Source organism: Eriocheir sinensis, chromosome 12, assembly GCF_024679095.1.
Source record: "Eriocheir sinensis breed Jianghai 21 chromosome 12, ASM2467909v1, whole genome shotgun sequence".
In the NCBI taxonomy this organism is placed as follows: Eukaryota; Metazoa; Arthropoda; class Malacostraca; order Decapoda; family Varunidae; genus Eriocheir; species Eriocheir sinensis.
In genome coordinates, this window is record NC_066520.1 from 23,340,726 (window position 1) to 23,354,537 (window position 13,812).

The 13,812-nt window shown below is 42.8% G+C and overlaps 1 protein-coding gene across 1 annotated transcript in view; it reads left to right on the forward strand.

Annotated features, from left to right (window-relative positions):
- The window catches only part of LOC126997657 (tryptase-2-like), a 200,513-nt gene that overhangs the window by 18,132 nt on the left and 168,569 nt on the right, over nt 1–13,812 (forward strand). The window contains exon 2 of the mRNA XM_050858881.1: nt 2,173–2,263. The gene's annotated coding sequence lies outside the window, so the exon portion shown is untranslated. The remainder of the gene's footprint in view (nt 1–2,172; nt 2,264–13,812) is intronic.

Sequence of the window (13,812 nt, forward strand, 5' to 3'; positions counted from 1 at the left end):
AGTATGGAATGGGTTGCAGAGGAGTCCAAAGGGTTGAGTGAAAGGGAGAAGGAAAGGGAAGGAATACAGGGAAGGAGGAAAGGATAGTATTGCTTAGGTTACAGTGGAGTCCTTAGGGTTAATCATAAGGGAAAAGGGAAGTTAAAAAGGGAGGGAGATAGGGAGAGAAGGTACTGCATGGATGACAGAGCTTAGTTTAGGGAGGAAGTAAAGAGGGGAAGGGACGAGAAGGAGAGAGAGTCGGAAGGGGCGGGGTCAGTCTCCCAGTGCCCTTGGTGTCGGGTTGAAACGCCCCGCCAAGTAAGTTTTAGAACGTATGAAGTCCCAGAGGCGCTATGTTTTTTTCGCTTCGTCCTAAAACACGGGGACATTTTAAACACACGCGAAGTAGAAGTTTTAATGATGGTGTAAATTAAAAAGTTCACTTGTCGCAAAGTATATACTTGTTTTTATTTATTTATTTTCTGTGCTAATTGTTTAATTAATGTTCCTACGCCGAATGCATTGCTATGTATTCAATTTTGTGTTGCATGGTATGAAATATGTTCGGGGGAGAATGAAAAAAAAATGTAAAAAAAATAAAAAACGAGCGACATCATATATAGTATTTTTTTGTTAATTTGAGAACTTGATGCAAAAAGAAAATGCGACCCGGTTAAAACGTCATGTGTATTGTATATATATATATATATATATATATATATATATATATATATATATATATATATATATATATATATATATATATATATATATATATATATATATATATATATATATATATATATATATATATATATATATATATATATATATATATGAATGTTGTGGATGTGTAGAAATTGGCATGACCTGAATGTAAGTGGTTTAACATGGCAGCTTAGCTCACTCCGTGTCTGCTGTTGTGACTGAGGTCTGTCCGGCCACTGTCATCGGGGGACTCTGATATAGATTGAGAGATGAATAGAGAGATAGATAGACAGAAAGACTGATTGACTGACTGACTGACTGATTGATTGATTTATTGATAGATAGATAGATAGATAGATAGATAGATAGATAGACAGATAAATAAATAGATAGATAGATAAAGAAAGGGATAGATAGACAGATAAATAGGCAGATACATAGATAGATAGATAAATGCACATACATACATACATACATACATTCATACATACATACATAAATACATATAAACATAGATAACTTAGTGCAAAATTCATTATATGAGAAAGTTAGTGAATAAAGTCCCATACTAGTATAATACAAATGTTTACAATGACATCGCAGTCGCATAAAACTGACGTGCAGGAGAGAACAAATATGTTTTCATTAAGAACACGTCCCAGCATCTCCCACTTAATGTTCCTGGTGAAGTGTGTGTGTGTGTGTGTGTGTGTGTGTGTGTGTGTGTGTGTGTGTGTTCCCGTATACGTGTTCTTATTATTCCAGTCTGCTCACAAGTATTGGACAAGTATTCACTCACAAAAAAAAGCTCCCTGATAATATGATGCAGGTCACTAGCATTAAATTATTCTCATTGTGTTCAGCATGGTCCAGGATTCATGATGTAATTAATTAAGCTTTCTGGACATGGTAGGAGCAAGAAGGGGCTCTCGTTCCCTTATCTTCAACCAAACATAATTAATTATCAAATCAAAACAATGAAGATGCACTGCCATATCACTCATTGGATGCTGACTTGTGTAACCAATCCGCAGTTTAGAATATTTATTACGACACAGCACAGGGGTAACATTTTCTAAACCAGCGATGTATATATGATGCAGGCTCGCAGTAATTCCCATCTCCCACACAAATCACGTACATTGCTAGTAGAATAAGCTGCCGATATTACCAGAATTTATAACCCAAATTACAAGCCTGGATTACCGTCACTATTGCCGCTATACGCCTATGGCTCTCATATATGCTTAATGTACGATTTGTATGCATAGAATATAAATAGCCATATTACTGTTTAATCGGCTTGAAAAAATATAGAGAGACTTGCGTGTACTGTCAATTCATGAACACACACGCACACACACACACACACACACACACACACGCACACGCACACGCACACGCACATACACGGGGACCCATTGATATTAATTTCTTTCCTTACTTATTAACATTCTTTTTCATATATTTGCTATTTTACAGATCGTGTTTTCCTGACTAAAGACATCCCTGAATGCCTCGACAGCAGAGAAATGACACCTCGCTCTCTCGTCTTCATCCCGTCATCAGTCAGGTAAGCTACACTATACATCGTTATCACCTGAGGAATGTACCTTTAATATCTCTACCTCACAGTCCTTCATTCCTTCCCTGGTACACCCTACGCCGCTGTCCACCCAGCAGGGAATGGGTACCAGGTATTAATCGGGGGTTGTGTCCCGTCTCGTGGGATCTGTTTCCTTCTTCTATAATTCCTTCCCCTTCTGTCTCTCTCCGGCATATGACCACAGATGTTGCGCCGACTAAACGAAACTTTTCCAACTTCCTTCTCTGGTAGCACTGCAGAACTCTAATAATATATAGTCATAGTGTATCTTATTTTCATGATGTTCACGCGGCAATGCTAAACACTCACTAACATTATGCATTCCGTGAGCATGTAAGAAACCCTATCACGTTACCTGTAATAATGTCACAGGTATGAGGAATTGGGAGTGTTAATATTGCAAGTTTTTAGCTCCGTGGATGATGCTGGTCGTCTATCTCTGTCTATCTGTCTGTCTGTCTGTCATATATATAAGTGCAATTAATGGCGACTAAAAATCACTCCTCACAACGTTTCCTCCCCGGTCAACCCTCTGCTGCATGGTGCGTGTGGGCGGCAGTAAATTTCGCAGTAATCTGGAAATAGTGAGTGTCGACACGTGGAAATATATATGTTTTCCCTGCTCTGTATAGGGGGCTCAGCGGGGAGGTAGAGGGAGGGAGGACGTGGAGCTTGGAAGTAGTAATGTCAAATGCAGTTTTTAGTATTGAAATCTGGATGTCATGACGTTTTGGGCTCTCACAACCATATTCTAAAGCCACAAAGAATATTAGTCGGGTTCTCATGGGTGTTTTTGTGCATTCATGATGTAGAAGCCTCATCAAACTATCACTAGGCTTATAAAACTACCCATAAAAACACTCACAACAGCCTCTACGAAAGCCTTATCAAATGAGTGTGTGTAAGAATCGAAATGTTTGAGAATATGGGACTTACTTTTGTATAAGCTATGTGTCTTATGTATTTGGGTATTTTGGAATGGTTGTGTTGGGGTTATGGAGAGGAGAAAGGAAGGAAAAGGTAGAAGGGAAGGAGAGGAAAAGTGAAAATATAATCATGCCGGCAAAACCTTTAGAGAAATAGCACTAACAGTATAGAGGTCAGTGAGTCGTTAAGATAAAACAACACAGACACCAGCACTTGTCACACTGTTAGCTCTGTTGTCGCCGCGGTTGTTTTGCTGCTGTTGTCGTTGAGTGCGGTAGAGTTAATAACAGCAGGGGATAAAAAAAGTATGTACGCATTTTTATTTTTCCCTACATACGGCAGAAGGGGAGAGAGTGTTGGAATGAACGAATATTAGTATGCAGTTAAAAATCATTCCCGCGTACTGTAATTTAGGGAAACATGAGAGACAGAGAGAGAGAGAGAGAGAGAGAGAGAGGGAGAGGGAGAGGGAGAGGGAGAGAGAGGGGCCGGGAGAGAGAGTTGGAGGAAAAGAAGAGGAGAAAAACAGAATCAAAGAAAAAGAAAAATATGGAAACAGAGACAGAAAGAGAGAGAGAGAGAGAGAGAGAGAGAGAGAGAGAGAGAGAGAGAGAGAGAGAGAGAGAGAGAGAGAGAGAGAGAGAGAGAGAGAGAGAGAGAGAGAGAGAGAGAGAGAGAGAGAGAGAGAGAGAGAGAGAGGGAGGAAAAGAAGAGGAGAGAAAAACAGAATCAGAGAAAAAGAAAAATATGGAAACAGAGACAGAAAGACAGAGAGAGAGAGAGAGAGAGAGAGAGAGAGAGAGAGAGAGAGAGAGAGAGAGAGAGAGAGAGAGAGAGAGAGAGAGAGAGAGAGAGAGAGAGAGAGAGAGAGAGAGAGAGAGAGAGAGAGATGAATAAACATCAAGCCGAAATGCAATATCGTCTACTCCCCGCGCGCACATTCAGGTTCACAAGCGATTAACGACACAAAGACCTGAAAATAAACACGAACCGGCGACTGAAAAATAAATACCGATGGAAATAATGGTCCGTCACATGGCTCATCCGCACTCATCCGCTTCCCCTTGCTCACCCATCCACCCGTCCGTCCGTCCGCGTCCATGTATAGAGCACCCAGTTTTAAAAGGCAGGGAGTAAGGGAGGGTGGATGGGTAGAGAGGATGTGTACTGTAATTTCTGTCTGTTTTTATATCTTTGTTTCTGTCTGTCTACTTATTCTGTTTTTTTCTTGTATCTCTTTTTCGTTGAGTTGATAATTCCTGATTTTTTTTTTTTTTTTACTTATTTTTGTATATTTTCTGTCTCCGTCTGTCTGTCTGGTTATGTATGTTTCTGCCTGTCTACATATTCCCTTTTTTTTCTCCTTTTTTTCATTGTTTGTATTGCGTCAGTATATTTTTTTTCCGTTTTTGTTCTGTGTTGTCCCTCTGTCTGTTTCTGTCTGTCCCTGTCTCCGTCTGCCTGTCTCTAATCACACTCTCATTTCTCCCTTTCATAGTTAATATTGTGTTTATTTTTCTGTCTCTTTCTGTCTGTGTCCGTCTGTCTATCTCTCTACACACACCCCTTGTTATCCTTTTCATATCCTCCATGTCTATCTGTTTCTGTTTATCTCTCTTTCCATCTCTCTAAACACTCGTCTTTTATCTTCCCCTCTTCATCCCTCTCATCCTACTCCACCCTTCACACTGTTTTTCACTCTCCCATAATCTCCCAGTCAAGCCACAACGTTCACCACCACCCTCTGATCCCATTGCTTAACCACCATCATTTTTCAACCCTGCGCCTCCTGCATTCATTCACCCCTTCCCTCATCTCCCTCGCGGCCATAGACTTCGTGGTTATCCGGCGTTGAAATATTAGATAATCCTTCCACCACTTGCCGTCTACATTGTCTTCGTTTAGTCCCTCTACGCCGTATTTTCGTTTATTTCCTGTATTCTTTTCGTTTATTCCCTGCTCGCCTTTTTCTTCGTTTATTCCCTGTATTTCTTGAGTATTTCCTGTATTCCTGTATCCCGTTTGTTCCCTGTATACTCCTCGTTTATTCCCTCTGGGCCTGTTTTTCACGTCTCTCCACATCACTTTAATTTTCGGTTTCCTCTCTGTCTCTCTCACACAAAGCGAATGCTATGCAAGGGGTGAGATGTTGCAGACGTTATGTATATATGTGTCTGGTAGGGTTGGGTTTAGTCTTTCTCTTTATATATATTTTCAACAGTAAAGGAAGCAACTCAAAGGCAAAAAACAAATCCCGCTAACCACTGTTCCTGCCACTCCTCATTTTACTAAACAACTGAAATAATCACGGAAATAAGTCACCGCACGGATCGTTGATGAGCTCATTATCCTCATTATCAGTCATCACTGTGTATAGCAATTAGGGAACCGCTTCGTTTAACAGTAATCTAAGGTCAAGGTCGCCACAATAGGGTAAAGCTGATGAGGGTCTCGATAGGGAGGGACAAGGTAGGGTTACTCTCGACGGATGATGAAATAGAGATCAGAGTACTCAGCGAGACTCCTGACATGCCTCTTTCCGTTTCTCTTCAGTGGAGCTCCATTCTTGATTCCCAACAATCCTGGCCTCTCAATGCCCTCCAATCTCTCCCCTATATATGGCGGAAAGGTCAAGAGGAATATGATAAAGTAAGAGTGGTGTGGTACAGATTAATGAAGGACCTTATTGTTTCCTATTTTCTGCGCTATTGAGCTGTGTCCTTTCCTATTGGGTTCGGCTTTTATGGTAGATATTTAAAACAACGTGACATACTTATTTGGCAGTGTGTTTATTCGTGTGTGTGTGTGTATGTGTGTGTGTGTGTGTGTGTGTGTGTGTGTGTGTGTGTGAGTGAAGCGAATGAAGCGATAAATCGTTTGTGCATGCCCGATGATGTATGTTTGTGTTGTGTTTGTGTCTTTTTTTGTGTTCCAATGTGCAAATTAATCCTTTGGTCTTGTTTATCCTCCTCCTGTTCCCCCCTTTCCGTCCTCCTCATCCTACTCCTCGTCCTCCTGCTCCTCCTCCTCCTCGTCCTCCTCCCCCTCTCTCAATAAGCTAACCTCAGCTCCCGCACGTATATACAATTTGTGCTGACGGTGTCCTCTCTCTCTCTCTCTCTCTCTCTCTCTCTCTCTCTCTCGCTTCCTCCTCCTCGGGTCAATAGTTGGTGAATGTGAACTCGATCTACACATGTTCGCTTCCCACACTTGACTTTCACATCTGTTAACATAATTTACCCTTTCACTCGAGTGTTTTGTGGCGTGATAGAGACATGACAGTAAAGCGATGATGGTGAAGGTGATAATGAGTGTAAGAACAATGTAAATAATAGTGATATGTATAGTGATAATGATAATGATAATAACGATAATGAGGATGGTAATGAGGATGGTTATGATGATGAGGAGGAGGAGGAGGAAGGTAGAATAATAATGAAGATAATATTAGTAAGAAGACGAAGACGAAGAGGAAGAAGAAGAACAAGAAGATGAGGAAGAACAAGAGCAAGAAGAAAAAGAAAAACAAGAAGAAAAAAATAATAGTAGTAGTAATAATAATAATAATAATAATAATAATAATGATAGCAAAAAGAAAAAAAAGGCTAATGAGATCAACACTAGCATCAACAACCATCATAATAACACGAATTCCAACAACACCACCACCACTAACAACAACACCACCACTAACAACAACAACAACGGGCGCCACCTCTCGGCCCGGCACAATGACAGGGGGGGCAAGGAGGGGGGAGGGGGGGACGCGCGAGCAAGACTGTGACTGGAGCAATTAAAATGTCCATTGTTGTGTACGTATGGTGCCGGTCGCTAACTGGTGCGGTCCAGCCTCCGGAAAATTAATGAACGCAGTAATGGTCCGTCTGTGAGCCTAAATAATACTGTGATTACTGCCGTGTGAGAGGGAGGCCGCGGGTGCTGATCCGTCTCCTCTTTCTGCTGTCGGAGGGGAATGGAGGGGAAGGGAGGGAGATGGGACAGGAGAGGGGTGTGAGAGGGAGGGAGAGGGGAAAGGAGAGGAGTGTTAGAGGGAGGAGTGTGGAAAGTATTGGAAGGGAAGGGAGAAGAGACAAATTGTGCCCTGTGATATGAAGGGTGGTAGTGGTAATCTGTCCCTTCCTTCAGTTAGTGGGGAGAGGAGAGGAAGGAAGGGGAGGGAAGGAAAGGGGTTAGGGGAAGGGAAGGAAGAGAAGGGGAGGTTATGCCGTGTGATGGGAAGGCCGCTGGTGCTGATCCGTCTCCTCTTTCTCTTGTTGGAGGGGAAGGGAGGAAAGGGAAGGGAAGGGGAGGGGAGGAAGAGATAGGTAGGGAGGAGTTTGGTATTGGGAGGGAAAGGGGGGAAGAGAGAGGAGGGAAAGGGAGGAAAAGGAGAGGAGGGAGACGAGACAGAGGCAGTTGATTCATGCTTTTGGCGGGAAGGAATCAGATAGTTGCAGGGAAGAGGAGAGAAGAGGAGGAGGAGAAGGAGAGGGCTGAGAAGAGAAGGGACAGAAAAGAAGGTGATCTCGTGTACTAGGAACGCTGGTGTTAATCCCTGTTTTCTTTCTGTTGGGAGTGGAAGGCAGTCAGCTGTTTCAAGGAAGGGGAAAGAGGACGAGAGGGGAGAGGAGGGAGTGGAGAGAGAGGTGTTGGCAATAATTATAATTGACATTTCTTAGTAAGGGAGACCTGGGAATAATACCATAATGCTGTACTGAGAACATTCAAGGATCAAAATTACACATGTTTATCTTTTCTGTTTGTTACTTTAGAGCTTTCTGATGGTATATTGTGTTGCCCAAGAAGGAGAAGGATAGATTGATTGATAGATAGATACATGCCAGCGAGAGAAAGAGAGAGAGACAGAGAAGGAGAGGATCAGCGTCTCTTCATCCATTTCCTTTCAATTTCCTTTTTTTTACATATATTTTTACCTTTTCTGTTTGTTATTTTAGAACTTTCTGATTGCATATTGTGTTGCCCAAGAAGAAGTAGATAGACAGAGAGAGATAGAGAGAGAGTGAGAGTGAGAGAGAGAGGATTGCCGTCTCTTCATCCGCCTCCTTTCAATTTCCTTTCTTTTCCCTCCATCCCTTCCCTTCTCCTTCATTTCGTTTGCCTCCATTCATCTCTGGTCCTCTCCGATCCCTTCCTTTCACTCCCTTTTATTCCTTCCCCTTTTCTCCCTCGGGTTTTCTTTTTTTCATCCTTTTCTTTTCGTCTCTTTTCTCTTCATTCATATTTTCTTGCACAGACTTTTCTATTATTTGCTTCTATTCAGTAACCGACACTTTACATTTATATTTTATTTTTTTTATTCTTCCTTTCTCTCTCTCTCTCTCTCTGTTATTATTATTCCTTACCTTTACTTACCTCTGTTTCATTTGTTTTTCTTTCCTCTCTTCTCTTTTCCCTTCTTTAAGCTTTTCCTCATTCTCTATTTAATGTCTGTTTTTCTTTTATTTTTTTTCTCCTTTCTCTTTCTTGCTCATTCCCAGCTCTGTTTACTTGTCCTTTCCTTTCCGTGGCTTCCTTTTTTTCCTCTTTTATATTTCTTTCTTTCTCATTTCGACATGTTCTTCTTCCTTATTTAATTGAGTCTCCGTTTTCTTGTGGGAGATAGAGAACGTCACATACACACAAGCACACACACTCCCTCTCACCAACACCCACACTCTCTCCCTCTCTCTCTCTCTTCCTCTCTCAGCCAGGCTAGTGACCTCATCAGCCGGGTAAAGTAAGCAATATACCCTCCCTTCCGTTTTTCCAGCCCTTCCCACGCTCCTACGACTCCCTTCATATACTCTTTATTGCAGCGCGGTCATTATATAAAATTATCAAAGGTTAAAGACCGTTCTGGACATTATTAAGGGGATCTAACACGCTATAATAATGTTTTTACTTTCATGGGACGTTATTTTATAGTGAGAGATTGTACTGACGTGGTTCCCTTCAGTATAAAGTGGGATAGACGTACCTTGGAGATGCTGGAATCGTGTTTAATTCTTGGCTTCTATATACACACTGTTACCAATAATGCGTGAGACCTTACTACCAAACGGGAGTCTAATGATAAGGAACTCCTATACGTAACGAGACTCAACTTCTGTATCCCTAACAAGAGTAAAATATTAACATAGCCGTATATTGAAGAAGAATAAGACAGAGATATCAATTTAGCATCCAAGCTCATTCAGGGAGGGTGCTGGTTAGGGAACGCGAGTCATGCACGTGAACAGACCATGGGGCGCTACATAGACACACACACACGTATATCCAAGGAGAAATGTGGGTTTTGGGACTGTTTTTAGGGCAGATCTCGGAAAGCAGGGATTTGGCGGCAAAGAGGGGATGAAAGCTTCTGGTGAGGGCGGCCACACACACACACACACAGACACACACACACATGCATACAAACACAAAAATATGATCCCATGAGACAGAAAACAAACAAACCCTTTCTTTCATATTTCACAAAAGCGACAAATCAACGAAAAAAAAGTGTCACTGTTAAGATTTTTAATAAGACGCTTGGCTGTCTCCTTTTATTCACAATTAGTTTTCTTTTCAACATTTTTCGGGACGGTGAGGTACAACTTCCCAGAAAGGACCCACACACAAAAAAACACGTGTTCATTTTGAGATCACGTCCAATACTTTCTAATCAGAGGGAGTGTGTGCGTCCCAAGTGTGTGTGTGCGTGTGTGTGCGTGTGCGTGTGTGTATGTGTGCATCTATATCTCTCTCTTCTCTTACGCTCCCAACAGGCTCTTGTTATGGAGTGAGTGGGTGTATGTGTGCTTGTAAGTATGTCTATGTCTCTCTTTCACCCTGTCAACACGCCCTTGTATTGGGGTACGTGAGTGTATGTGTGTGTGTGTGTGTGTGTATCTCTCTCTCTCTCTCTCTGCCAACATTCCCTTGTCCGCCTCCCTCGTTCACAAATCGCCAGCATCACTCAGGCGCCGCGGGTTCTGCCACTTCACATCCTCAAGGGCCCGATGCTCCCACCGCTCTCCGCCTCCTTGCGCAATTTTTCACGGCATTATCTCGCCTAACTTGACTCTCCTTATCGGGGCCGCTTCTTTCTCCCCGTGTCATCTGCCTCGCTGTAAGATTCCTATGAGTTATGGTTGGTGCTCTCCTACCCTTCCCCTCCCTCCTCCCTCTCTGTTTGTTTTTCTCCTTCTTTCTCTGTTTCCCCCTCTTTTTTACAGTGTCCCGTTCCTTTATTTATTATTTTTTCCTATCTCCTTTTCTTTTCCTCATTTCTCTCTTTTTTTATTTTCTCTCTATCTCTCCTCCTCCTCTGTTTTTCTCTCTTTTCCCTTCCGTTACTGTCTCTTTCTCCCTCTCTCTTTCCTGCGTCATTTCTTTCCATCTTATTTCCTCTCCCTTTTTTCTTTATTTTTATTACCTCTCTCTATCTCTCCTTACATCTCCCTTCATCTGTCTCTCTTCATCTATGTCCTTTCCTTCCTTCCTTCCTTTCCTCCTTCACTTCTTTGTAATATCTCTTTTTCCGTCTTCTCTCTTCTCTTTTCTGCTTATTTTCATTATTCCTCATCTCCCTTCTTCCTTATCTATCCTCCTTTCTTCCCTCTCTCTGTGACCGTTCTACTTACTCTTATCATCATCTCTTCTCCTCTCTTCTCCTTTATCCCCCTCTTCTCCCTATCCCCTCACCTTGCATTCAGAACTTCATCCACAGTGTACAGGGGAAGGGATCCACACCCCATCCTTCACGTATTGGCAACCCTAATAACCTCCTCTCCTTGCCTTCCCATCCCCTCTTTCTCTACCCCTTTGCCTCTCTTTCCCTTCTGGTGATGGTGGTGGTGGTGGTGGTGGTGGTGGTGAAGGTTGTTGCCGGGGTCATCAGCGTGTCTCAGCCTCGTCCAACCTCCTCATATCTCACTTTAATGTACCTTGTTTTATGCTCTTTATCTCACGCACTCACTCACTGTCTCACTCGCACGCTCTCTTGTATGTTGGGTTTCTTTAACTCAACCATTGCCTTTTAGCTTGAGTATGTGTCGTTGAGGGTCTTTTCGTAAGCTGTTCTGTTGCTTCTGGGACTTATTCTATCATGTGTGGTTATGGACGTGTTGTTTTCACGAGTTTCTGTTAAAATCAAGGTGCATATCCACTCCTCGTTTTCGTCCTTTTAGACTTAGAGAAAACGCGGGAATTGAGACGCCTTTTTCTTTTTCCTCCTGATCGTCTCATAGTTATTTAGGCTCATATCCCGTCACTCTTCCTCAATAGACTCATGTTATTAGGTTATGTAATTTCCTCTTGTTGATTTTCATTAGTTTCCCTTAAAATCCATTTTCCGTTTTCGTCCTCATGGAGAAAACGTGATCAGTGAGACGTTTTCTTCCTTTTCACTCAAACGTTTTTCTCCCGACATGCTCCTTGATAGACTCAGATTATTAAGTACTCCACTGACTTTTTTGTTGTTTTCTTTAGTTTCCGTTAATATCCATTCCTCGTTTTCGTCTGCATGGAGAAAACGCGGCGTGTAAGACGTCTTCCTCCTCTTACTCATCTCATACGTTCTTCCCGCGCCACTCTTCAGGACGGACTGGGTTATTATGTGTGAGTTATGTGCTCCATTTCCCTCGGTGTTGGAGGCTGCAGGTCCCCGGGGCGCCGTCACGGATCGCTGCCATCCCTCACTCGCAGCCTCCTCGTCATTACAAGACTTTACTTCAGCAGCTTAACATATGGGGCCCGACCTGTCTTTCCCCTTCTCCCTCAACACTCTCACCTCGGTAGAACAGCATATATAACTCGATCTGTCATTCCCCCTCTCTCTTCCTTTCCCTTGAGGTATTAAGGGCTACCTTCAACCTTGTCATCTCAGTAGCATCGCAAACTCGATTAATCCTTCCCTTGCTCCAAATCCCTTGAAGCATAAGGCGATTACTTCAAGCCTGTCACTACGTTAGCATATTTTATAGAGTTCGACCTGTCCTTGCCTCTGTCTTCCAAGCATAAAGAGGTTTGTCCCTTGAGCTCTTCCACCCCTAAACTTCCCACTTGATAGAACAAATGGAGGTGTGTCTGTCTTTCATACTCTCTTCCACTCCTTCAGGCATAAAGAGATATGTTCCTGCAACCCTTTCACCACTAAACTTCCCCTATGATGCTATAATCGCCCCCTAAACTCCGTAACCTTGATCAACTCTAACAAAATGACATTACGCGATCATACTCCAACAGAAAACTATCCCACAACAAGGTGATCGCTCTTGGTAGTTACGTAGCATCCACACAAATGTTTCTTAAAGTGGTTGGGAATGTGAAGCAAGTTTTTAAGGGGCTCCTACAACGCCGACACTCACGCGGCCTCCGTTTAAGGTTAAGACGAGTGTTGAGGAAGGGAAGAATGGCTGGAGCTCACCTTGCAGTCTTAAGCCGCCTCCGCCTTTCTCTCGGTGCAATTAACTTCAGACTTACAGCCGCGAGGGATCTGCAGCCACTCCTACACACACACACACACACACACACCACACAGAGAGGCACACGCACACACACACAGGCACGCACACAGACAGAGAGACAGACAGATATGCAGACAGACAGACATTCCTAAGGAGTCGGATATGAGTGGCCTGAATCTGACCTTTTTTCATGCACTGTTGATTTTAATTCCCGTCCAATTTCCCCTTCTCCCTATGGGCTCAATATGACTCGGCCACAACGCTCAGCCCCTCGGAGCCTCCTCTCTCTATGGTTTATGACTACGAGGCCTGAGTGGTGAGTGGATCATTGTGTTCACCTCCAGTTTTATGATGTTCGTGTCTTGAATGCAATGTCGTACTCTTTACAGATTACCTACAGGGCTTGGCTTCTTGTTCTTCTCATTATTCATATTGTTTTGGTTAAGGTTTTCTGGGTACAAGACTGAGTGGCGTGTAGCTCATTATCTTTGCTCTCAGAGGGTTGGTTTCCTTCTTCTGAATTTCATGTTTCACTCTCAAGAGATTTAAAGGGATGGTGTCTTGTTATTGTTATTACTACTATTATTTATTATTACGCTTCTCTGGTTACAAGGCTTGAGTTTCTAGTGGTTCGTTCTCCTTCCTCGTAGATGGCTCGTTCCCTTCTCTCTTCTCATCTCCTGTCTCACTCCGAACGCATTAGATATGGGGGGTAGACTTTTAAGACTAATTGTTATGTGTGCTTAATTACATTCCCGTCCGTTTTATGAATGTTTGTTTTCACTCTTACGGATATCATGAGTACAGCGCCTCAGGACAAAAGGATTATAGTGCGTTTTCATTAAATTCGTACCCTGCGGCGCCGTCAGAGGCAGATGTTCTCCCCACCGTCTTGGAGCACAAGCCGCGCGCAGCAACCACGAAAAATTATGAATACCAAGAACCGTGGCGATAAACGGGAAAAGCAGCTTGTCCCATCATGAGGCGGGGAGTGTGGGAGGGTAACGCGTTCTTTATCAAACACGTAGAGGCAGACCATATACATGCCTTACTTTGACTTGGAGTTATCATAGAACAAACTCCTACTTCTTGTACATAAAAAAAATCTATAAGGTCATCTGATTTTGTCGAAGAATGAAT